Here is a 25,882-nt window from a genome sequence, read left to right on the forward strand (position 1 = left end):
ACTAGGCATGATGGGAATTGTAGTTCCTGAACAACTGGAGGGCCGTAGTTTGAAGACCCATGCTCTACACACTGTAACTGCAGCTAACTGACACGCCTGCCTGCTCTATCTAACTCAAATGAAATGGCACTGCCTCTCTCTCTCTGTCTTTCACCACCGCCGCAACACACTACACAAGGCCGCCACGTAGGCGGCCTTATATAGTGTGGGGCGTGTACTAACCCCCTGAGACATAATTGGCCAAATCCACCCTGGCTTTGGCCAATTATGTCTCTTTGCTTACGGTGCTGTGATTGGCCAAGCATGCGGGTCATAGTGCATGCTTGGCCAATCATCAGCCAGCAATGCACTGCGATGCTGCAGTGAATTATGGCGAATTTGGCGCGAACGGCCCATAATGTTCGAAATTCGGCAAATGGCCGAACAGAAGATGTTCGAGTCGAACATGGGTTCGACTCGAACTCTAAGCTCATCCCTACTGGTATGCGGCTGCGTTGACCCTGGACTTATTGAAGCACAGTAGACGACATGGCTCCCCAAATCAACACAGACTGTGGAAACTTCACACTGGACTTCAAGAATCTTGCAGTGTGTGTCTCTCCATTCTTCCTCCATTCTCTGGGTCCTTGGTTTCCAAATGAGATAAAAAATTTGCTCTCATCAGAAAATAGGACTTTGGACCACTGAGCAACAGACCAGGTCTGTTTTTCTTTAGCCCAGGTAAGACGCTTCTGACGTTGTTTGTTGTTCAGGAGTGGCTTGACAAGAGGAATACGACATTTGAAGCCGATGTCCAGGATCCGTCTGTGTGTGGTGGCTCTTGATGCACTGACTCCAGCCTCAGTCCACTCCTTGTGAAAGTCCTCAACACTTTTGAATGGCCTTTTCCTGACAATCCTCTTCAGGCTGCGGTCATCCCTGCTGCTTGTGAACCTTTTTCTTCCACACTTTTCCCTGCCACATAACTTTCTATTAATGTGCTTTGATACAGCACTTAGGGAACATCCAACTTCTTTTGAAATTACCTTTAGAGGCTTTCCTCTTATGAAGGATGTCAATGATGGTTTTCTGTATAACTGTCAGGTCAGCAGTCTTTCCCATGATTGTGATTCCTACTGAACCAAACTGAGAGACCATTTAAAGGCTCAGGAGCCCTTTGCAGGTGTTATGGCTTAATTAGCTGATTAGAGTGGGACACTTTGAGCCTATAATATTGCACCTTTTCACAATATTCACATTTTCTGAGATTGTGGATTTGGGGTTTCCATGAGCTGTAAGCCATAATCATCACAATTTTGACAAATCACGGCTTGAGCTATCTTGCTTTGCATGTAATGAGTCTATCTCATATATTAGTTTCACCTCTTAAGTTGCATTAGTGAAATAAGTGAACTTTTGCACGATATTCAAATTTTTCAAGTTTCACCTGTATGTGTACACTCAGTGGCAAGGGGTTAAAAGAGCACCAAACTCTGATTTTAAAAAAAATTATCTATTCAAGTATGTATTCTTAACATGACAACTTACATTCTTTTGCTCTTAGCTGCCTCCAAATGACCAAATCCATTTTTTTGGGGGGATGTTATTATCGCACTACCTGTTAGACTTAGAGGGTGGCTACATTCATGGAAATACATGAAAATACAGGGGTATTTTGTAGTGGATGATTATGAATTATTTTGGGGAAATAAGAATATCATTTAATGTCACTTTAAAGTGTATCTAAACCCCAAAACCATAAATGTAATACATTGCAGTGGTATTCGTTTTCTCTTTTCTAGTTTTTTTCCCCCTTTATTTTAACTTTGAAACGAATAAGTGATATTCTTATCCACTCATCCACTGCAGCCATGGACTTCAAATCAGTCTGCCCTTGTTCATCTTCATTACATGAGCGATGGAGATTAGTAGTTACATAAAAAACATAATATTCAATTCAGCTTACAGGATGAGACAAGGACATTGCATCTTGGCAGGATTAACAGGTATTTTCTGTACAATGTTTGTGAGGCACAGAGGGTCAAATCAAGACACCACATCCCATAAAAATATTGAACAGGAAAATGGGAGGGGTAACAAGCCCCGGGACTTTAAAGGTGTCAAAATCTACTATCAATAAATCAAAATAGATATGTTAAAAGACACAATGTATTGTTTTGACATATACAAAATTATTTATAAAATACATAAGCATAAATTAGTCCCAAAGGACGCACAAGACTCAAACGAGAGCCACCATGGAACCTGTATGATGAATGCCTAACATGTTTCGCTCGGTTAGAGCTTCATCAGGAGCACATACAGGACATACTAGAAAGAAAGGTATTTTCTGTACTTGCTGAAAATGTTCTTAGCTTGAAGAATAAAAACACATGCAGCCAACACATTTAAAGACATTTAAAAGCTACAATATATGTATTTTCTTGTATTTTTAGTTATGCTAAAATTTATTTGGTTATGATGGTGATTAAAAGTGATTCAAATTTGTAGAAAATTGCCCTATGAAAGCACTGGTTTATTTTACCTCTACTAGTCAGTCCACACAACAAAATTCTAGCCTCGTTCACATTAACTGCGGCTTTGAAATCGTGTGACTTCATCTGTCGGTGCAATTTAGAAGACATCTGTGCAGCTTCATGCACAGTTGCCTACACAAGTCGCATCCAAAATCGCTAAAAGTATTGCAGGAATTACGTTTTCAAATTGGTGCACCACCACACCAATTTGAACAGTGCAATTGCTGCTAATAGGGTGCATTTCAGTATCTGAATGTGTGTGTGCTATGGCTTTGTGTATAATTTTCTTGCTTTGTCCTTTGTTGTGCACACACTGCCTGCCTACTAGTGGCAGAGAAAGCCCTTGCCATCCCATGACACCCACCAGCTATTTACAGAGATGGCGTACAGTATGTCATAAAGCACTGTCGTCATATTTCTTACACCATGTGGTTTTACAAGCTGTAACCTCTGCAGATTAAAAAATCTTAATTTTAAATTGAAAAACATGGTCCGTAAGAACTAATTACCTATTTAAGGCTCCAAAAATTGCATAATACCTGACAGTGTGGGCGCAAACTTGTGCTTATAATTGTGTATTGTGCTGGAGGCTACATTACATAATGCTATTTATATTTTTACTGCTATGTATTAGTAATATGCTTCTCATCACGTATGTTATTGTGTGCTGTGGGAGATATTATTGGAAAATATTGCATAGTTTCTCATAAACAGAAAATATGTATTTACCACAATGTTATGAAAAGGTCCCAAAGACTCCTAGGAATGATTTTATGTTTTCTAAAACATGAGGGGGCCGTTCTAGCTTCACCATTGTGAGCTCTCATTGAAGGAGACATTCTCTGACCAAATAAGAAACATGCATAAACTCTGCTGTGTGCTAGGGTGGTGATTGAGGAGCCCAAATTCTGTCATTCATGGCAGTCACCACCACTGATGGGGCCTGAACAATTTAGTAATGCTTTCTGTCCCCCACTGTAGATATCTTTTTAGTTTCAGGCTTCTTCTGCTACATTTCTGCTTGACAACCTATAGCAACTTTTCTCATTTTTTTTTTTACCCCAGAGGAACACTTAAAAATTATTTTGGGGTTTTTGAGAACCCCTGCTAAAACCCATTTATTGGGGGTCAGTGGAGAAAATGCCCCCCATACAATAGCGATCAGTGTCAAGAATGTCACCCTTACAGACACCTGAGACAGATAATTGATGTCATGTAGCTGCCAAGTGGTGCTGTCCCTGGAACTATGCAAGTAATATCCAATGGGAAGTCAGGAAGCCACAAAGAACCCCTAGCAACCGCTGGAGGAACCCCAGGGTTCCGCAGAACCTGGGTAGAGAATGATTTGTCTTTAGTTTGTAAAAATCATCAGTAGGGATGAGCTTTGTATTCGAGTCGAACTCATGTTCGACTCGAACATCGTATGTTCGATCGTTCGTCGAATTACGAACGTTTTGGGCCGTTCGCACCAAATTCGAGTGGCGTGTCACGGCCCATAATTCACTGCGGCATCGCAGTGCATTGCTGGCTGATGATTGGCCAAGCATGCACTATGAACCGCATGCTTGGCCAATCACAGCTTGCAAAAAACGGAGAGCCATATTTGGCCAAAGCCAGGTGTTGTGTATATATATATTTATACACTGTATTGAGTTTAGCTAGATCCGCTCTTCCTAATTTACTGACAGGCAGGCAGGTGATTGTGCTAGCTGCAGTATTTTCATGTGGTGTACTGTCTGTGTCCTCTGTACAGTGTGCACCTAAAGCTACGTCAATAGATTTGCTGGTGTGTCTCATATTAATTCCTAAAGGCAGTAGAGCTGCACGATTCTGGGAAAAATGAGAATCACAATTCTTTTGCTTAGAATGAAGATCACGATTCTCAAAAAAATGCATGGTGCTTTTGTTGGCATGCATTGTTGTGTTTTTGTTTTTATTTTATTTACACGCACAGAGTATGTGCCTTGCTGCAGAAGAGCCTATTCATTTGAGAATGAACTGCCTGCCACCCCTCAATAGCACCAAAGTGCATGGGCCTTTTTTTTATTTTATTTTTTAATGCCTCTGCATCAAAATGCATGGTGCTTTTGTTAGCATGCATTTTTATTTTTGTGATATTTTTTTTATTTACACACACACACACACACACACACACACACATTATATATATATATATATATATATATATATATATATATATATATATATATATATAAACAAAAGCACCATGCATTTTGATGCAGAGGCATTAAAAAAAAAAATGCACTTTGGTGCTATTGAGGGGTGGCAGGCAGTTCATTCTCAAATTATTAGGCTGTTCTGCAGCAAGGCACATACTCTGATGCATCGCATAGATGTGAAGTTGAACCTTTAAAACACAGTCAGGAAGTCGAGGGGCACCAAAAAACAAATTTTCAAAAAATCATTTGTTATTGGGACAGACCGCAAAACAAATGTTACAGGGGTGATAACCCCTCTCTATGTTATCCAAAGAGCTTAAAAAATAGATTTTTTTGGCTGGAGCGACACTTTAAAAAAGTACCAGTTCAAAATTACAAACAGATTATACTTAACAACAAACCTACAGTCCCTGTCTTGTTTGCACCGCCTGTATACTGCTGTTAAAAGTATATAGGGCCAAAGGGGCTGGTAATGACCTGGGGGGAGGGGGGCAGGGAAACCCATGCTATTTTTCTCAATGATTTTCATTCATATTGCAGACATTACATCAAAGCCGCAAGCAGTTTTAAATTACTTTTTTCTTATAGTAACACCCAGCAGGTACGATATTTAAAGGAATTTTTCATTTTTTTTTCACTTTAAGCATCATTAAAATCACTGCTCCAGAAAAAACAACCGTTTTTAAAACTTTTTTTTCCATTGATACATGTTCCCTGAGGCAAGACCCGGGTTCTCAAACCTGTTTTACGACAATTACTTGCATATTAGCCTTTAAAATTAGCACTTTTGAATTCGAACGTTCGAGTCCCATAGACTTCAATGGGGTTCTAAAAGTTTGCTCGAACGTTCGGTCCGTTCGAAGGTTCTGGTGCGAACCGAACAGGGGGGGGGGGTGTTCGGCTCATCCCTAATCATCAGACCTGGATTTATGGAAGTCCCACAAAGATTATAAACCTATTTGATAATCATATAAAATTGCTATATTTTTTCCTGACAATACTCATCTCAATCATAAAAACATTCCCCAGCATTCGATCGAGCTAGTCAGCATGCAAAACAAAATTAAAAACAATTCTATATAGAATAAAGAAGACTCACACACACCAGTACCATCCAGTACACAGTGTCCCTAATCACTAGCCCCCATTGCTGCCATTAACACTCTAGCTTATCACTATCCATACCGGTCAGTGTCAGCAGACCACTACTGCCAGCCAATGTCCCTGATTGCAGTGACACCAGACCAGCACCAGTCTCCTAAAAAAAAATCATACTTGTGTTCTTATCACAGCCATACCAGTATTCTGAACACTGTCATGCTAGTTAGAGAGAGGGGGAAATCCCTGGTGCCACACATACACACAGGTGTTCAGTAGTGAAATGACAACCTCAGACTGGGCTCCCGCCCAGGCCAGGCCACCAATGCATTTTGCTCCGCCCCTCAGAGCCTAATCATGGGGAATGCTAGTGCCAGTGCCCTTAAATACAGTGATGCCATGCCAGTATACATCAGCACCAGTGTCCTGATCACTCCACATCAGTGCCATTGTCAACAGAGCTAGTGAAGCCATTAATACTGTTCGTATCACTAGTCGCACCAGAGTCAGCAGAGCAAATCAAACCAGCAACAGTGTTCAGCAACAGTTTGGAAAAAAATATCCAAAGGATATCGAGCGGTAAGACTACTCTGTTGCCAGAGAAGAAGAAAAACAAGTGTCCTTGTTTTAAACGTTCTCTCTCCCCGGCCTTCAGCTAGTGGTGACGGCATTTTCAGCCAGCCACAAAGGCTAAAGAAAACCAGGCCCAGAAGAACAAGAAGCCGTGGGGTTCAAAAGCTAACAAGCAAGACCCCAAAGCCTCTTTATGAAAAGACGCCTCCACTCGGCCGAATAAAGGACCTTTTCCACGGTGTGTGTTTTATTTTTACAATTCTTTACACTTTCTTAGTAAAATGGTAGGGGTACAATGTACCCCATTACCAATTCACATGGGGGGTGGGATCTGGGGGTCCCCTTTGTTAAAGGGGTCTTCCAGATTTCGATAAGCCACCCGCCCGCTGACCCCCCCAGGCCCCCAAATCATCCTCCCAATGTTGAGGGCATGTGGCCTGGTACGGTTCAGGAGGGGGCGCTCTCTCATCCCCCCTCTTTTCCTGCATCCGGACAGTTTGCGTGCTCGTATAAGGGGTGTGGCGTGGATTTTTGGGGGAACTCCACGCCTTTTTTTTTTATTTGGGGTGGAGTTGCCCTTAAAATCCACACCAGACCTGAAGGGTCTGAAATGGATATTTGGGGGGAACCCCACGTCTTTTTTTTTTTAAATTGACGGCGGGGTTCCCCTTAATAACCATGTGAGAAGGGGGAGATACTGCGCTAATCTAAATATCAAGTGAGCAGCCACACAAGCAATATGACAAAAATTGAAAATAAAATAGTGGAACGATATGCAGCGCTAAAAATTCTTATAAAGAACAAATTATGCATCAATGTGTTGATAACACAATAACCTGTGAATGAGTGTCCATTTAAAACAACCAGCACAAAAAGAAAAACACAAAGAAAAAAGTCCATCAATATGGGGTGTATGACCACATCCTCATCTTTGGAAAAACTTTCTGCACGGTAGAATCGAAAATAGATGGAATACTCTTACCAGATGTCGTGGATCTGCTTGTCAGCGACAACAGATCACAAAGGCATGTAAGGGATCGGCTCGGCTCTGCTCAGCTGGATGTTGGTACAGTGGTAGACTCACCACGGGGTATCCTGTTGGGTGGCTGTAGGCCTGGACTGGAACCTCACCGTAGGTGTACTCGCTCCAACTCAAATCCGTGGACAGGAACCAAGGGTCCGATTCTTTAAACACCAACTGGTGGTGCAAACAGTGGTGTCCACTGATGCAAGGTGCACACTGGTATGGAGTTTTGAAAAAACTTTGTATCCAAGCAAGTCATGCAGGGAAGAGAAAGAAAACAATGCTCCGGATGGTGCAGGTAAAAGAGGATAGGTTTTATTGAAATAAAACCAATGACATGAAAGTGATCACTTCAGTAAAAAATTGAATAAAAGCAATATGGGGTGCAGGTATAGCAAGCCCGACGCGTTTCGTCCAAGTGGACTTCAACTGGGGCATCTTAATAACCATACCAGACCTGAAGGGCCTGGTAATTGAATTTAGGGGGACCCCAAAGCTTTTTTTTTTTATGAATGACTTTTCTCTGAATTGCCGGGAGCCAACAATTCAATATAGCCTCGAGTAATTTGAAATTACTTTTTTTCCTTCAGTAATTACACTTTTGTAGAGACAGTTCTAAGCATGGGAAACTTGCACTGCTTCACAGGCATACTTACTATACACGCCCCCCCCCCCCCCAGGTATGAAATTTAAAGGAATATTTCACTTTTATTGTTTCACTTTAAGCATTATTAAAATCACTGCTCCCCAAAAAAAATGGACGTCTTTAAAACTTTTGTTTGCATTGATACATGTCCCTTGGGGCAGGACCCAGGTCCCCAAACACTTTTTAGGACAATAACTTGCATATTAGCCTTTAAAATTACAGGGTGTTCCGCGGCTTTTCGAATTTGCCGCGAACACCCCATATTGTTCGACTCAAAATCAAAGCTCATCCCTACTATAGAGTCTGGAACGAATATGTTTCTTGGTGAGAAAACAGAAGATGGAATCTTCAGAAGTATGACATAAGTAGGATTCTCGCCTTTTGCCAGTTAGGAGTGGATATGAAATTAGCCCTTAGTACCATCAAGGGTCAAAGATCGGCTCTATCAGTCTTTTTGCAAAGATCGCTGTCATCTCATTCCCTAGTTCAGGATTTCATTCAGGGGGTACTGCAGATTAATCTGCCAGTCAAGTCTGCCTTATGCCTATGGGATTTGAATTTGGTATTGTCAGTGTTGCAAAGGCAACCTTTTGAACCTATTAGCCATATTCCTTTGATCTTTTTGAGCAGGAAATTTGCCTTTTTGATTGCGATCTCTTCTGCTAGGAGAGTATCAGAATTAGCAGCTCTTTCTCTTGTAAAGAGCCCTATTTAATTTGTCACAAGGACAAGATTGTTCTACGACCTCATCCTACCTTTTTACCAAAGGTGGTGTCGGCATTTTTAATTTGAATCAAGATATTGTTCTGCCTTCCTTTTTTCCTGATCCACGGACCATGGAGGAAAAGTTATTGCACTCTCTAGATGTAGTGAGAGCAGCAAAGGTGTATCTGCATGCAACCGCTCATATACGTTAAACAAATGTTTTGTTTATTTTGCCAGATGGTCCCAAGAAGGGAGGAGCGGCATTAAAATTCACCATAGCAAGGTGGATTTGACAAGTAATTATTCAAGCTTATGGTTTAAAGAAGAGGATTACTCTTTTTTTCTGTTAAGGCGCACTCTACCAGGGCAATAAGTGCTTCATGGGCAGTGCATCACCAGGCTTCGATGGCTCAGATCTGTAAAGCTGCAACTTGGTCTTCAGTCCATACATTTTCCAAATTCTATCAAGTAGATGTGAAAGGACATGAGGATGCCGCCTTTGGGCATAGTGTGCTGCAGGCAGCAGTATAGGGCTTCTTGTCCGTAAGCGGCCTGCTTGATCTGTGTCTCCCACCCATCATTGAGCATTGCTCTGGGATGTCCCATGATGTAATGATTGGCTCTGTGTCTCGTGGTGTACGATAAAGAAAACAGGATTTTTATAACGACTTACCTGTAAAATCCTTTTCTTGCAGTACACCATGGGACACAGAGGCCCCCCCTTATTATGGGAACCTTACTGTTTTGCTACAATACTGAGGTACTTCCCTTAGGGAAGGAATTATATGGAGGGGAACTTGTCTTCATTGGTTGTGCCAGTGTCCAATCACCTATATAACCCATTGTGTAAACAGGTTCTGTGTCCCATGGTGTACTCCAAGAAAAGGATTTTAAAAATCCTGTTTTTTTCATTTACAAATTAAATGTTGCTGCTCTCATTCATAAAACTATGTACGTCCATTATGTAAGCAGCCTAAAATAGTGTGGGACGTGGACTCAGCCCCCTGAGCCATGATTGGCCAAAGGCACCCTGCCTTTGGCCAATCATGGCTCTCGTAGAAGAGCGTGCTGTGATTGGCCAAAGCATGCAGGTCAAGTGCATGTTTTGGTCAATCGGCAGTCGTCAAAGCACTGCAATCTTGCAGTGCATTGACGGTTTTACCGTTCATTATGGGGCGTTCCACGGCTGCGCGAATTTCCCACGAATGCCCTATAATGTTCTAAATTCGACGAACATGTGACTAAAAAAGTAACTTATTTTTTCAAAATTGACAGTCTTTTTATGCTTATAGTGCAAAAAAAAAAAACCACAGAGGTGATCAAATACCACCAAAAGAAAGCTCTATTTGTTTGAAAAAAGGGTAAAACTAATTTTTTCACCCGTCTGGAAGATCGGATGAAAATGGAGAGACGGACCGTTTTTCATTCAACCTCCTATCAGTGATTGGAGACGGACCTGTCATCTGCCTGGTCATCGGGGATCAATGGATCGATCCCCCGCTGAGCAAATTGGAGTCCGTCAGGCAGAAAGCCCATGTAAACGGACCCATAAGGGGAGATTTAATAAAAATGGAGCACACAGAATCTGGTGCAGATGTGCGCGGTAGCCAATCAAGTCTAAGTTCAGTTTGTTCAATTAAGCTTTGACAAAAAATCCTGGAAGCTGATTGGTTTCTATCCAGAGCTGCACTAGATTTTGCATTAAATCTCCCCTTTAGTATTACATTTGTAGTTGTCTTTTGAAATAATAAGGTAATAGATAACAAGTGGGTGATTAAACTGCTAATATATTTGAGAGGACTGGATAGTTCAAAACATCATATGCTATGTAATAAAGGTAGAGAACTGTAAAACATATATACAGTAAGCTTGCTAGAAGTCACAGATGTAAATAACATGATTTTGTTACTTGGAATGTAATTGTCCAGTAAAACATTGTGTGGAAGTTACTGGTGACTTCAGTCATTATAAAGCATTCCACCCTGTATTTATAAATATACTATACAAATACCTGTGGATCTGTGATTTATTTACACTCATATATGTCTAATGTTGATGGATATGTGAAGCTAATGCTTTCTTCCGGTCCTTTCCCACTTTCCATGCAGTTTATTACTGCATGAGGAAATGATTTAGGACTTTGTATATATTTTTTTTTGTTTCATCCTGTTGTAATACTCAGGAGAGTAAACATGATTTTTCTGTGGGCCCCATGTTTCCATCCTCCTAACCTAGAGCACAAGTCTGAACAGGGCCAGACCTTACTAGCTGCGTCGTATTACTGTGCAGGTCAATGGGTTTATTTTCATTACGCACTTAGCTTTGTGAACGAACAGCGATTTATTGCAGTGGTGTTAAATGTGCAGATGTACTATATATTTGCTATAGGGGATTTCTTGAATAGCCAAAAAAAAAAAGATCTGCAGATGATGTCCACAATAGCCAATCTGATTACATCAGGCAATTATAGGTAAATATATTGTGGGAAAAAACCCTGGGCCAAATAAACGGTTTGTGTGCCAAATAATTAGCACATTGAAGCCTGCTTTTTTGGATGTGTCAAATAATAGTCAAGTTTGGAGGGTTTGAATTGAAAAAAATCTCAAGTGCAACTTTTTGGCATGAAATAACGGTACAGAAAATGGGTTTGCCAAGATTTCGGCACAGTTGAGGTGCGGAGGTGAGCAGTAGTGTGCCAAAAGAATGATGGGACAAGACAGTTAAACATTCTACTATTCTTCAATGAAGCTACTGTATATGTGCTGCAACATAGTTTAATATTTCATATTCTTTATCAACTGCCAATCTTAGTTTACATGGCCCACTGTCTAATGGTGCCTATTTAAAAAGGGATCAAGTCTTTACCAAGTAACTATAGACCAGTTTAGCTTATATAGTTGGGAAGATACTGGACAGTTTGACCACTTGCCCGCTGGGCACTTAAACGCTTTTCCTAACCAGACCAATTTTCAGTTTTCAGTGCTCTCACATTTTAAGACTCAGTCATGCAACATTGTACCCATATGAAATCTTTGTTCTTTTTTTTCCAACTCAAATATAACTTTCTTTTGGTGGTATTTGATCACCACTGGGTTTTCTCTTCCGTTCATGGACGGACACAGCAGAAATTGACCTTAGGGCAGCGGTCTCCAAACTGCGGCCCGAGGGGCAAGTGTGGCCCTTTGCTAGCCTTTATCCGGCCCTTGGGGCACTATTCCTCCAACTGATATGAGGCACTATTCCTCCCACTGACACCAACAAGGGGGCACTATTTCTTCTACTGATATCAATGATGGGATACTATTTCTCCTACTGATAGGGACCCTACTCCTCCTTCTACTGACAACCAACCTTGAGGCCATATTTATTCTCACTGGTGCTGGGCCCGGGACATTTTCTGCCCCTGCTGGCTACAATCCGGCCCTCCTAAAGTCTGAAGGACAATAAACTGGCCCTTTGTTTGAAAAGTTTGGAGACCCCTGCCTTAGGGTTTATAATCCTTACTTTCAGGAGAGACTAGGCAGAAAAAACATCACTTCAATCTGATGGCTGTACACACCATCAGATCAAAATCCCAGCGGAATACATCCGCGGTGACGTGGCCGCGCCGTCGCCGCGACGATGACGCGGCGACGTGCGTGACCCTGGAAGGTAAATACTTCCACGCATGCGTCGAATCATTACAACGCATGCGAGGGATGGGATCGGACGGACTTATCCGGTGAGTCTGTACAGACGACCGGATAAGTCCAGCAGGCAGGATTCCAGCGGATAGATTTCTTAGCATGCTAAGAAATTTTTATCCGCTGAAAATGTCCGCTAGGCCGTACACACGACCGGTTCTATCTGCTGGAACTGATCCGTGGATCAATCCCAGCGGATCAATCCGGTCGTGTGTACGGGGCCTTAGTGCCCCTGCCCCTGCGGTCTCTGTAGAGCCCATACGGCAGTCCCTTAGGCATTTATCGCCAGGATTGAAGTGACAAGCGGCCAGAAGGGGGTTAAAAACCCCCTCCCTGCGCCTGCTTCTGGGGACGGCTCTGACACGGAACCAGACCCTGCTGCTGGCTCTGGTTCTGTCATGTCAGATGTTGCAGGCTTAGCCCACACGGTCAGTGAGGATGACTCTGCTTCAGGGTCAGCGCTTGATAAGGCGTTTTGTTGGAGCTCTTATCACTGCAGTGCGGGATACTCAAAAACTTGAGAACGGCAGAGACCTCAGAGATGCCGGTCCCTTTTGGGGTCTGCACGCCGCCCCACACCGCAAAAGTGTTTCCTTGTGTTCCTTACCTGGACAAAATATTATACAAGGAATGGGATCGGCCGCAGAAAGTTTTTGATGTACCAAAATACTTTGCGGTCCGTTATCCTCTTAAATAAGACCTCCGTCAGCGGACCCCCCTGTGTCCAGACTGAACAAGTCTACCACGTTACCTGTGGAAGGGGCTTCTGCCTTTATGGACCCCGCATATAGGAGAGCTGAGGCTGTGGCCCGCTCCATGTTCACAGTAGTGGGGTCCGCATTGGCCGGAGCTCTAGTGTCACAGACAATTACCGAGCGGGCAAAGTCCCTGCTGCAGGAGCTGGAGGCGCATAATGCTCCTGGGCTCTGTGTGGGCCCGGCTGACCAGTTAGTGCAGGACCTGCAGTTTGTCTGTGAATTGGCCCTGGATACGCTCCTCTTGCTCTCCAGGGCCTCCGCCTACGCGGTGGTACTATGCCACCTTGGGTGGCTAAAGTGTTGGTCTGCGGACCAAACCTCTAAAAGGTCCTTGGGGGACTTACCCTTGAAGGGTGCATGGCTTTTTGGGGCGTCCCTGGATGACATCATTATAGATGCTACAGGGGGTAAGAGCACTCTGCTCCCACAATCTGGGAAGGGTAAGGAGCCTCGTCATAAGCAGGGTCCCTCCTTTACCTCCCCAAGCGTTTTTTTCGCCCCCCAGGTGTGACAGGAAAACGTTTTCCAGGGTGCTAAGATGCCCGCTGTAGATAAAAAGCGCACCTGGTACCGCAAGCCCAACAAGCCTGCGAACAAGCCTACTTCTGCATGTAGGTCTGCCCCCGCCAGACACTCGGGTGGAGGGGGCCGACTTTGCGGATGCGCGACTCGGTGGAGATCCCTCTTTCCGACCGCTGGGTTTGCGAGGTAATTTCCTCGGGGTACAAGATAGAGTTTCTCTCTTGTCCACCAAACAGATTTTTCCTTCCAGCCTCCAGCTTCCTCCGGTACGCCGGGTGGCCCTGTCAGGGGCTGGTCAGGATCTGCTGGTCAGGGGAGTGATTATACCGGTTCCTTCAAGGGAACGGTTTCAGGGTTTTTTACGCCAATCTGTTTGTAGTCCCCAAAAAAGGAAGGGGTCCATCCAATCCTGGACCTTAAGGCCCTTAACTCCTTTGTCAAAGTGCAAAGGTTCAGGATGGAATTGTTCGCTCTGTAGTGGCGGCTCTCTATCAGGGGGACTTTGGGGCATCCTTGGGTACTCAAGGCGCATACCTGCATATTCCCATACGCGCAAAACACCAGAAGTTTCTGCGTTTTGTGGTCGAAGAGGACCATTTTCAGTTTGTGGCCCTCCCCTTTGGCCTGGCTTCAGCACCACGAGTTTTCACAATGGTGATCGCTCCGATTCTGGCCCTGCTAAGGCAGCGCGGAATCGCTATTGTGGGATACCTGGACGACCTTCTCCTGTTAGGAGAGGATGGTCCATCACCTGCCAGCCCCTCCAAAAGATTCAGGTGGCTACTGAATGTCCAGAAGTCAATGTTGGTACCGTCTCAGCGACTGGAATACCTGGGGTTGGTTCTCGAATTCCTCAGAAGCGAGTTTTTCTCCCGGCGGAAGAACTCCAGACACTGCAATCTGTGGTGCAGCGGTTAGCGACCCAGATGTGGTCCTCGCCCCGCTTTTGCAAGAGAATTCTGGGTCCCATGGTAGCCTTTTTCGAGGGGTCCCATGGTAGCCTCTTTCGAGGCGTTTCCATATGCCCAATTCCACAACCGTGTTACAGAAAGAGATTCTGTCACGTTGGGACAAGCTCCCTTCGTCTCTGGATTACCAGAGTCGCGTGGTCAGGGCCTCCCTAGTGTGGTGGCTGACATCTCCGGTACTTCGGACCAGGAAATTATTCCTGCCGTGCTATCGGACAGTGGTCACGACGGATGCCAGCCTCTCCGGCTGGGGGCGTTCTGGAGTGTCCAGTCAGCCCAGGGGCGCTGGACTCAGGTGGAGTCCCATCTGCCAATCAATGTCCTGGAGCTCCGGGCTATCAGGCTGCGGCTCTCTAAGTGGTCTCTGGGTCTGCAGGACCGTTTGGTCAGGATCCAGTCCGACAACGCCTCGGCCGTGGCGTATTTCTGCCATCAAGGGGGCACGCGGAGCTCGGCCACGGAGGTTGCACACATTCTCTGGTGAGCCACAAGGTACGTTCCGGCTCTGTCGGCCATGTGCATTCTGGGGGTGCAGAGTTGACAAGCCGACTACCTAAGTCGCCAAACACTGGACCAGGGAGAATGGTTGTTGCACCCGGAAGTGTTTCAGAGTTGTGCCAAAAATGGGGCACTCCAGGCGTGGACCTTCTGGCGTCTTGTCTCAATCGGAAGATGTCACGTTTTGTGGCCAGGTCAAAAGACCCTTCGGCGGACACGTCAGACGCGTTGGTGGGGTCACTATCGCCTAGTCTACGCCTTCCCTCCTCTGGAGCTTCTCCCTCGCCTGTTGCGCAGAGTGGAAGCAGAGGGGTTACCAACAATCCTGGTCGCTCCGGATTGGCCGCGCCGTTCCTGGTACGCGGACCTGGTGCGTCTGGTGGCAGACGTCCCTTGACTTCTACCCCTGAGAGTAGATCTTCTGTTGCAGGGTCCGATTTTTCTCACCCTGCTTTACAGTCTCTGGCTTCAACAGCATGGCTGTTGGGAGCCAGGTGCTGAAGGACCGAGGTCCGTCGGATTTGGAGATCTCTACCATGCTACTTGCACGGAAGTCTACTTCACATAGGGTTTGCCATCGTACGTGGAAGGCCTACATATCTACGTGTGCAGAGATGAAATGGCACCCCTGCACATACGTAATGTCCTGGATTCTGCTGTTCCTACAGCGGGGAGTGGATCAGGCTCTCGCCTTAAGTACGGTTATGGGTCCGATTTCAGCCTTGGCTGTTTATTTTCAGCAGCCGTTGGCGACGCACTCCCTGGTGCGTACGTTTGTACAGGGGGTCAGGCATGTGGCCCCTCCTGTGCGTCCTCCACTGCCTCCGTGGGACTTGAATTCGGCCCTCTCGGTGCTTCAAAAGGGCTCTGATTGAGGACATTCGGGAGATTCCTCTGTTGACTCTGTCCCAGTAGGTGGTCTTCCTCGTAGCCATTCCTTCGGTCAGACGAGTTTGGGATCTGGCGGCCTTGTCTTGCAAGGCTCTTTTACTTGGTCATCCAAAAGCATAAGGTGGTGCTGCGGCCGCAGCCATCGTTCCTTTCGAAGGTTGTTTCGGCTTTTCACATTAATGAGGACATGGTTTTACTATCCTTATGTCCTCAGCCAGAGAACTCGAAGGAGACCACGTTACTTTCCTTGGACGTGGTGCGAGCCCTACGGGCGTACTTGTCTGCTACGGCTCCGTTCCGGAGATCGGACTCACTGGTCCTAAAAAAGGTCTGGCGGTCGTCGGCCTCCATTTTTCAGGTGGAGCAGGCAGGTCGTGCTCCAGGCCTATGCCCTAAAAGGGGCGGGCGCCTCCCTTTCTGGTTACGGCACATTCGACCAGAAACATTGATCCCTCTTGGACTTTCCCGCCATCAAGCGTCTGTTTTCCAGGTGTGTAAGACAGCGACATGGTCGTCAACCCACACCTTTTCAAGTTTTGCAAGGTGGATGTGAGTGCATCTTGGGATGCCTCCTTTGGCCGCAAGGTTTTACAGGCGGCTGTTTAAGGTTGAAGTTCCTCCATTGAGGCACTCTGGTTCGTTTGGGGCGAAGCTTAATTTGCTGTGTTTTTTCCCACCCCTCGAATTTTTTTGACACTGCTTGGGGACGTCCCTAAGGTCAATTGATGCTGTGTCTGTCCATGAACGGAAGAGAAAATAGGATTTTTGTACTCACCGTAAAATCCGTTTCTCTGAGTTCATGGATGGACACGGCACCCTTCCCTCCTTTGTTTGTACTGCTTGTTACAAACTGGGGCTGCTGAGGCAGAGTGAGGGATATACCCAGGGGCCCGCCCCCTGGGAGGAGCTATACTGGGAAGTGTTTTAACACTTGAAGTGCTGTTTTTTTCTGCCTTGTCTCTCCTGAAAGGAAGGATGATAAACCCGAAGGTCAATTGCTGCTGTGTCCGTCCATGAACTCAGAGAAATGTATTTTACGATGAGTACAAAAATCCTATTTTTTTTGCGCTATAAATGAAAAAAGACCGAAAATGTTGTATAAGAAAAGAAAATCTTCATAAATTTTGGCCAAAATTTATACTGCTACATATCTTTTTGGTAAAAATAATCAAAATAAATGTATATTATTTGGTCATGGTGAAAGTTTTTGGCCCGGATTCACATACATCGGCGCATATTTATGCCGCCGTAGCGTATCTCTTTTACGCTACGCCGGCGCAGCGCGGAGAGGCATACACTGCATTCACAAAGCCAGTGCTCACCAAGATGAGCCAGCGTAGCGTATTTTCGAAGGTGCAGGCCAGCGTAAGTGTAAGTGGGCGTGACCCCATGCAAATGATGGCCCGAGCCTGGCGCAGTGGTTTACGCCCGGCGTATCTCAAACGGCGCATGCGCCGTGACATGGACGCATGTCCCGTACCCCTCTGCGCATGCTCACAACTACGCCCGGCGTAACCCCTAAGATACGCCGGCCCACCGCCTACGCCCAGAGCATAAATACGCCCAGACATGCGCCTGTTGAGCGCAAAAGTACACCAGCCTTGACCGCCCATCTACTCATTTGATTTTCACTTCCCCAAGAAAATGGAAAATAAATATAACTGCTAAGTTTATGATATCCATGTAGGTGCACAAGCAACATTGCTGATTATCTTTTTTTATTGTTATATTTTCTTTGTTTGTAATCCTTGTGGACCAGTACCCTTGATATAAAAAAAAAAAGAAAAGTACACCAGCAGCTTATCTTCCGTGGTGCAGGTACTTTTGCATTGTGATGTCTGCTCCTGTGACTCAGAGGGAGAGGAGGAAAACATTTTTTTTGCCTGAGGAGAGGGCGATCCTGATCTCTGCCATCTCAAGGTACGATGTGTACCTCCATGGCGCTCAGAGTGGCATGACCAGCAAGGTCAGGAAGGAAGAGATCCTCCAGGAGGTCACCCTGGAGGTCAATGCCATTGGCCATGAGAGAAGGACCTCCAAGGACATCTCAAAGAAAATCAATGACCTGCGTCTTCAGGTCAGAGATAAGCTGTTCAAGGTGAAGAGGCACGCCAGGGGCACAGGAGGCGGATCAGCCAGTACTGTCAGGCTCACTGCCGATGAGGTGGTGATCGCCAGATGTCTGGAGAGGGATCAGGTGGAGGGCCTGGAGGGCTTTGACTCCGGTGAACAAGCCTTGAGGACAGGTAAGTGTTTTTTATCCCCCATCCGGTGTTTAGCATGTGAGGGGGTGCAAGGGAACATGTGACAAGTGTGTGGGTCCACCAACATGTGAATGCTTTGTTTCATCCACAGATGTGCTGGAGGGAGCGGGGCCATCGTCTGCTGCTAGATGACCCACACCATCCCCGGAGAAGTGTGCCCACACCTCTCCTCTAGGGGAAGTTGAGGAGGAGCATGGTGATCTGGAGGAATGTCTCTACCTCGAGGATGATAACATCTTGCCTGGAACCTCCGAGACTTCCTCCCCCATCGGGGGAAGCCCCTCAACTTCCCCCCCCCCCATCAGGGGAAGCCCCTCAGGGTTCACCCCCCATCAGGGGAAGCCCCTCAAGGGCCACCCCGTACAGAGGGGCCCAAGCCTCTCCAGCCCCCAGGAAGGCTTTGTGGAAGACAAGGGGTGTACCCGAATCCCTACAACAAGGGCTTGCGAAGGGAACAGGCCCGCTAGACGCGCCACATGGGTGCTACCTGCGCCGTGTGGCAGACAGCCTGGCCTCCTCAGTCAAGACCCAGGCTGAATGCACAGTGGCTGTGCAGAGCACCGCAGCCACTGTGCAGCAGTGCCTCACACAGCAGGCTGAGCAGAGCACCTCAATCTCTGATAGCCTGCGGGATGTGAGTGCTAACTGCGCTGCTATGGTGACCTGCATTGGGGAGCTGCAGGCCACAGCAGCAGGCCTCGTGGCAGAGGTGAAAAGCCTGGGAGTGGCTATACAGGCCAACACTGCTGCCATCGAGGCGGAGGGAAGGCAGACCAGGCGCCACCAGCGGCACACCACCACCCGCCAGCTGTGGATGCAGGTGCATACAAACTCTGTCCTCACCCGCATTGCCCTTGTGTTGGAGGGCAGGCAGCCAGCATCTGCCAGGAGTGACAGACCAGGGGATGATCCTCCTCCTGATGCCCCACCCCCCCACCCGAGGCTCCCCCCAGACAACTGAGGAGCCGGAGCCGTGGCACCAGGCCTGGCCCATGACAGGGCAAATGAGTGCTCTTTTTTTTTTGTTTGCTCAGATTATGAGCTTTTTTTTTTTCAGGAGAGACGTGCATAGATGTATGTGCCATCCTCCAGTAAGGGCATGCCATGTCGGCCAATGGCATGATCCCTTTTATTTTTTTTGTAGTGACTGCACACGGTCAGTAGTGCAGGCTACAGTGTGACTGGTGTGTGAATGTGGGTGACACATTGGGTCGTCAGGGAGAGCTTATCCCTACGACCGTGTGAATGTGGTTTGAATGGACAGCAACACCATTGGGGCTTTGGCGTGGCGTTGCTGCTCCCAAGTCCTGCATGGTGGACTTGGGCTAAACCAATGTGAAGTGAATGTGGTGTGTGTGAGCACAGGACCCCAGATGGCATGTCACCTTTTTTTTTATTTTTTAGAAAAAAAGAAAATGTGTTTGATATTTTTTAATTTCTTTTTTTATTCTTTTAAGTTCCTTTTTTTATATATATTTTTCTTTATTTCGTCTTTCTCAATTCGCGGAAGCACCCCCCCCCAGGCCCATGCCTGAAGCTGTGTAAGGGGCCCCATAATTCCTGATGGCGGCCCTGCCTGGCATGTTGGCATACAGATGTGTTGTCCTGCAAGTGTGGTTGCTCAGCTCGTCCGTAACGGTGCTGCTGCAGCTGCTGTCCAGCTGACCTGTGCACGTCTGGTGCTGAGTTACACCTGCTTTATGGGGAATAACTTTAGGCCGGACGTTGAACTTACGCGCACCGCACGTTCGTGAATCGCCGTATCTCCCTCATTTGCATATTTGAATACAAAATCAATGGGAGCGCCACATGTGTCCAGCGTAAATATGCGCCCACTATACGCCGGCGTAGACAAGTTACGTTGGTCGGATGAAGCCTATTTTCAGGCGTATCTAGTTTTGTGGGCATGGCGCATAGATACGACGGCGCACATTTACACTTACGTGGCATATCTCGAGATACGTCGGCGCAAGTGGTTTGTGAATCCGGGCCATAGAGTACAAATGGAGCCAGTCTCTGAAAATTGATAACACCTGATGTACTGACGGCCTATCACGTTTCTTGAGACCCTAACAAGCCAGGAAAATACAAACTACCCCCCCCCCCCCCAAACGACCCCTTTTTGGAAAGTAGACATTCCATGGTATTTATTATGAGGCATGGTGAGGTTTTTTTGAAGTTGTAATTATTTCCCACAATTGTTTGTAAAAATTTCTTCACAAAATTGTCATAATAACAATGACACGAGATGAGCCTGATGTGCAGAGGGAACCTTTCGTACAGCCTTGGTTCCAGGGTCACTGGAGTTGGGACAGTGACCGTAGGAGCACAGTGAGGTATGAGTGCCTGCTGGGTACCCCAAGACCAAAGTTGATGACCACTGAGAGAGGCTGGAGCCGGCTGGAGTGCAGGGGATGCAGGTCACCGGGATGCAGGTCAGCTGGATACTGATGCGCCAGGGAACAGCAGGCACATACGGCAGGCAGGAGAGGGGTCAGACAAGCCAGGTCATACACAGAGGATCAGTTTAGGCAGAAGCAGCAGACAAGGGATAGTCAGAGTTCAGGCTGGTTTTGGCAACAGTAGATCAGGCAGACAGGTAAACAGAGCATTGTCAAGGAATCCAAAGGTCAGGACTGGAGACCGCAGTGAGGTCAGAGAGCCAGGTCAGTATCAGATCAGGTGCAGGTTCAGGATCAGGTCTCAGGATAAGCTGCAGCTCAAACTGCAACGGATGAGCAGTAGGAGCCCCCTTTTATAGGCCACTGGGCGCCATGGCATCGTCGCTGTGCGCGCGTGCGCGCTCTCTGTGATTGGCACATGCGCATTGTCGCACGTCTTTTTACTGTTGGAATCCTGCTGGCTGGACTGCGCCTGAGCCCTGTTGCAGGTCTAATGCCGCGTACACACGGTCGTTTTTTGTGATGAAAAAAAACGTAATTTTTAAAAACGTCATTTAAAATGACCGTGTGTGGGGAAAACGTCGTTTTATGTCTTCTGAAAAACGACAAAAAAATAATTCGAGCATGCTTAAATTTTTTATGTCGTTTTTCAAAACGTCGTTTTTTGTGTCATTTAAAATGATAGTGTGTGGGTAAAACAACGTTTAAAACAATGTTTTTAAACCCACGCATGCTCAGAAGCAAGTTATGAATGGAACAGAGTGCCGCCGTACGTGCTGAACGTAACCGCGCTTTGCTAGAGCTTTTTGAAAAAACGATGGTGTGTAGGCAACGTCGTTTTTGAAAATGAAGTTTGAAAAACGTTGTTTTGTTTCATGATAAAAAACGTTGTTTTATTTCATCACAAAAAACGACCGTGTGTACGCGGCATGAGAGGCGTGCGTCCATGACAAACAAGTTATTTCTCACACACAGCATATGCATATCACAAGTTACACCCTAAAATACATTCTACTACTCCTCCCTGAGTATGGTGATATCACATGTGTGAGAGGCCCAACATGCATGGAGCACCATCAGGCATTCTAGGAACATAAATTACACATTTAATTTCTTGACTACCTCTTACACTTTTGAAGGCCCTGGAGCACCAGGACAATGGAAACGCCCACAATTTTGCCCCAATTTGTAAAGCAAATAATCTATGAGGCATAATGAGTCTTTTTAACGTCATTTTTTTCCCCTCTAGTTTTTGTAAAATGTGGAAAGAAAATTAAAACACTTTTTTTTTTTTACACAAAGTTATCCATGTATAAGATATTTATAACACATAGCATGTACATAGCACCCCAAAATACATTCTGCTACCCATTTCACTTTTGTGGGGCACTGATGGGCACTGTAGTGGCACATATGGGCACTGTAGTGGTATGGATGTGGCACAGATGAGCACTGATGTGACACGGATGAGCAGTGATGTGGCATAGGTGAGCACTAATGTGGCATGGATGAGCCATGGATGGAGCATGGATGAGCCATGGGTGGAGCATGGCTGGGTAGGAATGGGCAGAGAGATTAGTGCTGTGGGGACTTCAGATCCAGCCCACAGCGCTGCTGCAACTGGCTCCATCCTCTCCTTGCACACTGTACTGATCAGTGCAAGGAGAGGGGAGGAGCTGAACCAGACATGCTCACGTCTGTTGACAACGGATCATTTTGTCATTGGATGGGGCATTAAAGTGGTAAAGGGCTGCTGTCATTGGCCCTTTACCCCGTTCCGTGATGTGTCGGGTCCAACAGATCCGACGGTCATTGACATTCCTAGGTGCGTGCCCCAGGGGTAGCATGGTAGCGATTCTGGGAGGACATCATAGTACACCCTTCCAGAGTTGTACAACCGTGGTGTAGCAATCATTCGGCTATGGCCCAGCCTGCAACTGGTTAATAAAAGGCCACATAAAGTATCGCACAAAGTGAGTACACTCGTCATTTTTTGTTAATATTTTATTATATCTTTTCATGTGACAACACTTAAGAAATTACACTTTGCTACAATGGTAAAGTATTGAGTGTACAGCTTGTATAGCCGTGTAAATTTGCCATCCCCTCAAAATAACTCAACACACAGCCATTATTGGCTAAACCACTGGCAACAAAAGTGAGTACACCCCTAAGTAAAAATGTCCAAATTGGGCCCAAAGTGTCAATATTTTGTGTGGCCACCATGATTTTCCAGCACTGCCTTAACCCTCTTGGGCATAGAGTTCACCAGAGCTTCACAGGTTGCCACTGGAGTCCTCTTCCACTCCTCCATGACGACATTACGGAGCTGGTGGAAGTTAGAAACCTTGCACTTTTCCACCTCCCGTTTGAGGATGTCCCACAGATGCTCAATAGGGTTTAGGTCTGGAGACGTGCTTGGCCAGTCCATCACTTTTACCCTTGACTTTTTAGCAAGGCAGAGGTTGTCTTGGAGGTGTGTTTGGGGTTGTTTATCATGTTGGAATACTGCCCTGAGGCCAAGTGGCCCAGTCTCCCAAGGGAGGGGATCATGCTCTGCTTACTGAAGCAGAGCATGATCCCCTCCCTTGGGAGACTTGGCCACAGTACATGTTGACATTTATGGTTCCCTCAATGAACTGTAGCCCCTCTAGTGCCAATAGCACTCATGCAGCCCCAGACTATGACACTCCCACCACCATGCATGACTGTAGGCAAGACACACTTTGTCTTTGTACTCCTCACCTGGTTGCCGCGACACACGCTTGGAACCATCTGAACCAAATAAGTTTATCTTGGTCTCATAAGACCACAGGACATGGTTCCAGTAATCCATGTCCTTAGTCTGCTTGTCTTCAACAAACTGTTTGCGGACTTTCTTGTGCATCATCTTTAGAAGAGGCTTCTTTCTGGGACGACAGCCATGCAGACCAATTTGATGCAGTGCGTGGTGTATGGTCTGAGCACTGACATGCTGACCCCCACCCCCCACCCCTTCAACCTCTTCAGCAATGCTGGCAGCATTATACAGTGCTCCTACACCGCACCTGCCCATAGGAATGAATGGGCAGCGCTTCTGAAGCACCTGTGAAGCGCCGCAACACGGGCGGTTTTAACCCTTTCTTCGGCCACTAGCAGGGGTTAAAAGCACCCCTCTAGCAGCTGAAAATTACTGCTAAAACAATGGTCAATACTGGGTGGACAGATTTAAAAAAAAGTGTCCTACTGTAAGATGCTAAATCATTTTATCTTGTTATGAGTATGTAATCGTTGCTTATGGAGAGTGTGAAGTCTGCATAGTTATTATAGGTTCAGCAAAGTGTGTATTTCTTTTTTACCCTCCTGTTTCCCTTACTGTAAGTAGTATGTCAAATTTTATAATAAGTAATTGGTAGTATTTAATAAATGTGGAATAACTTTAGAAATATTTTTTTCCTTTAAAGGAATGACATCTACCAAGCATGTTTAGTTAAACTTCTTTGTGAATGTGATGCATATTAGAGGAAAGTAGTGTTTACTTTTCGATGTAATGAGTTCTCCTTGAGGGGACAGTTTATTTGAGGTGAGAAATGATTAGGCTCACCATGTTAATACCTCTTTAATGATGGAAAGGCGGTGATAATAGTAAACACCTGGGTGTATTTTATTGCCATCATGTGGCCTTCAATGAGATGCATGTTTATCAGAGCACGTGCACACATCCCAGCATACTGCTGCCTGGGAAATGGGTAAGTGTTAAATGCTTTATGATGCTGTAAAGATAGTTGATTACAATCTGGATCTTCTGCTAGCAGGTGCCAGTTGCAAAAGCTGCCTTGTATTGGCTCCATTTTATAACTTAATAACCTGTGTGAAAAATACAATGAACATTATGTTGACAACATGCCAGCACAGCAGCTGCTTGTACAAGGACACTCTAAGCCTCTGTTATTGATCAGGCTTAGTATAATTATTTTCGATATATACTTTGTGTACACCTGCTGCCCCCAAGTTATTGAGTTCGGTTTTCCAGTGAAGAGTATGGTAATGTTAGAGCATTCAATGACAATTGTGTGCTTCCAACCACATGAAAACCGTATAGGAAAAAACCCTTTTGTATTTCAGCATTACAACACCTATGTGCACAAAACCAGCTCCAAAACATATCTGCTGCTCAGTTGTTAATCTAAGTTTTTTATCCTGTGTTGAGCCCTGATGCAAGGGAGAATGGTGTTGCCCCCAAAACAGGTTGGATGTTTTTATGTGACTTTTTTACCAACTATTAAAATTATCTTGGACTTTTTTCATCCAGTTTTAGTTTGGTGCTCCTTTCTGTATTTCTATCTTTTGCATTTCAAAAATACATGCGTTAATGAGTTTGATGTGGAGGAATTTGAGTGGCTAGCACAGATCCTGGTTGTAAAGGCTCAAGGTTTTTTACCTCCATGCATTCTATGCATGAAGGTAAAAAAATCTTCTGTGTGCAGCCCCCCCTCAATACTTTCCTGAGCCCCATCTTGATCCAGCGATGTGCATTAGAGCACTCTCCTGTGCATGAGAGCGGCTCTCCTGGGTCTCTTACTCCATTGATCCATTGGCTCCCCCTACAGTCAATGAGGTGAGGAGGAGGCTCCCCGTGTAAATGGACACACAGAGCAGCAGCTCAGGATTGAGCCTGCTCGGGTTCAACCATATCAAGATGCTTGCTATGGGGGGGCAGTCGGCCCGGATTGAGGGGACAGGAGTGCCAGCAAGGGAACAGAGAAGAGGAGGAACGGGGCTGCTCTGTGCAAATACTGCCCATCCAAAGCGCGGTGACGTACACCACGTACGACTGGACTATAAAGGGGAAGATTGATTCAAACAGCGCCACCCTTTGGACTGCTTTTGCTAAACCTCGTGTTAGTAAAAGTTTGGTGAGAGACGATACGCGCTTTTCAGTCTTCGTGCTTTTCAGTCCATTACAGTGTGACGAATGTGCTATCTCCATTCCAAACACTAGTTTTACCAGAACGAGATTCCCGTTGGTTTTCCTGTCAGGAAAACTGCGATGGAGCATACACACGGCTGGTTTTCCCAGCTGAAAGCTGTCATGGCAGTTTTCCCGACGTGAAAACCGGTCGTGTGTACGAGGCATCACAGCTACAAAGAGAAGGCCAACTCCGTAGAATGCCC

The sequence above is a fragment of the Rana temporaria genome, chromosome 8, assembly GCF_905171775.1.
Source record: "Rana temporaria chromosome 8, aRanTem1.1, whole genome shotgun sequence".
Lineage (NCBI taxonomy): Eukaryota > Metazoa > Chordata > Amphibia > Anura > Ranidae > Rana > Rana temporaria.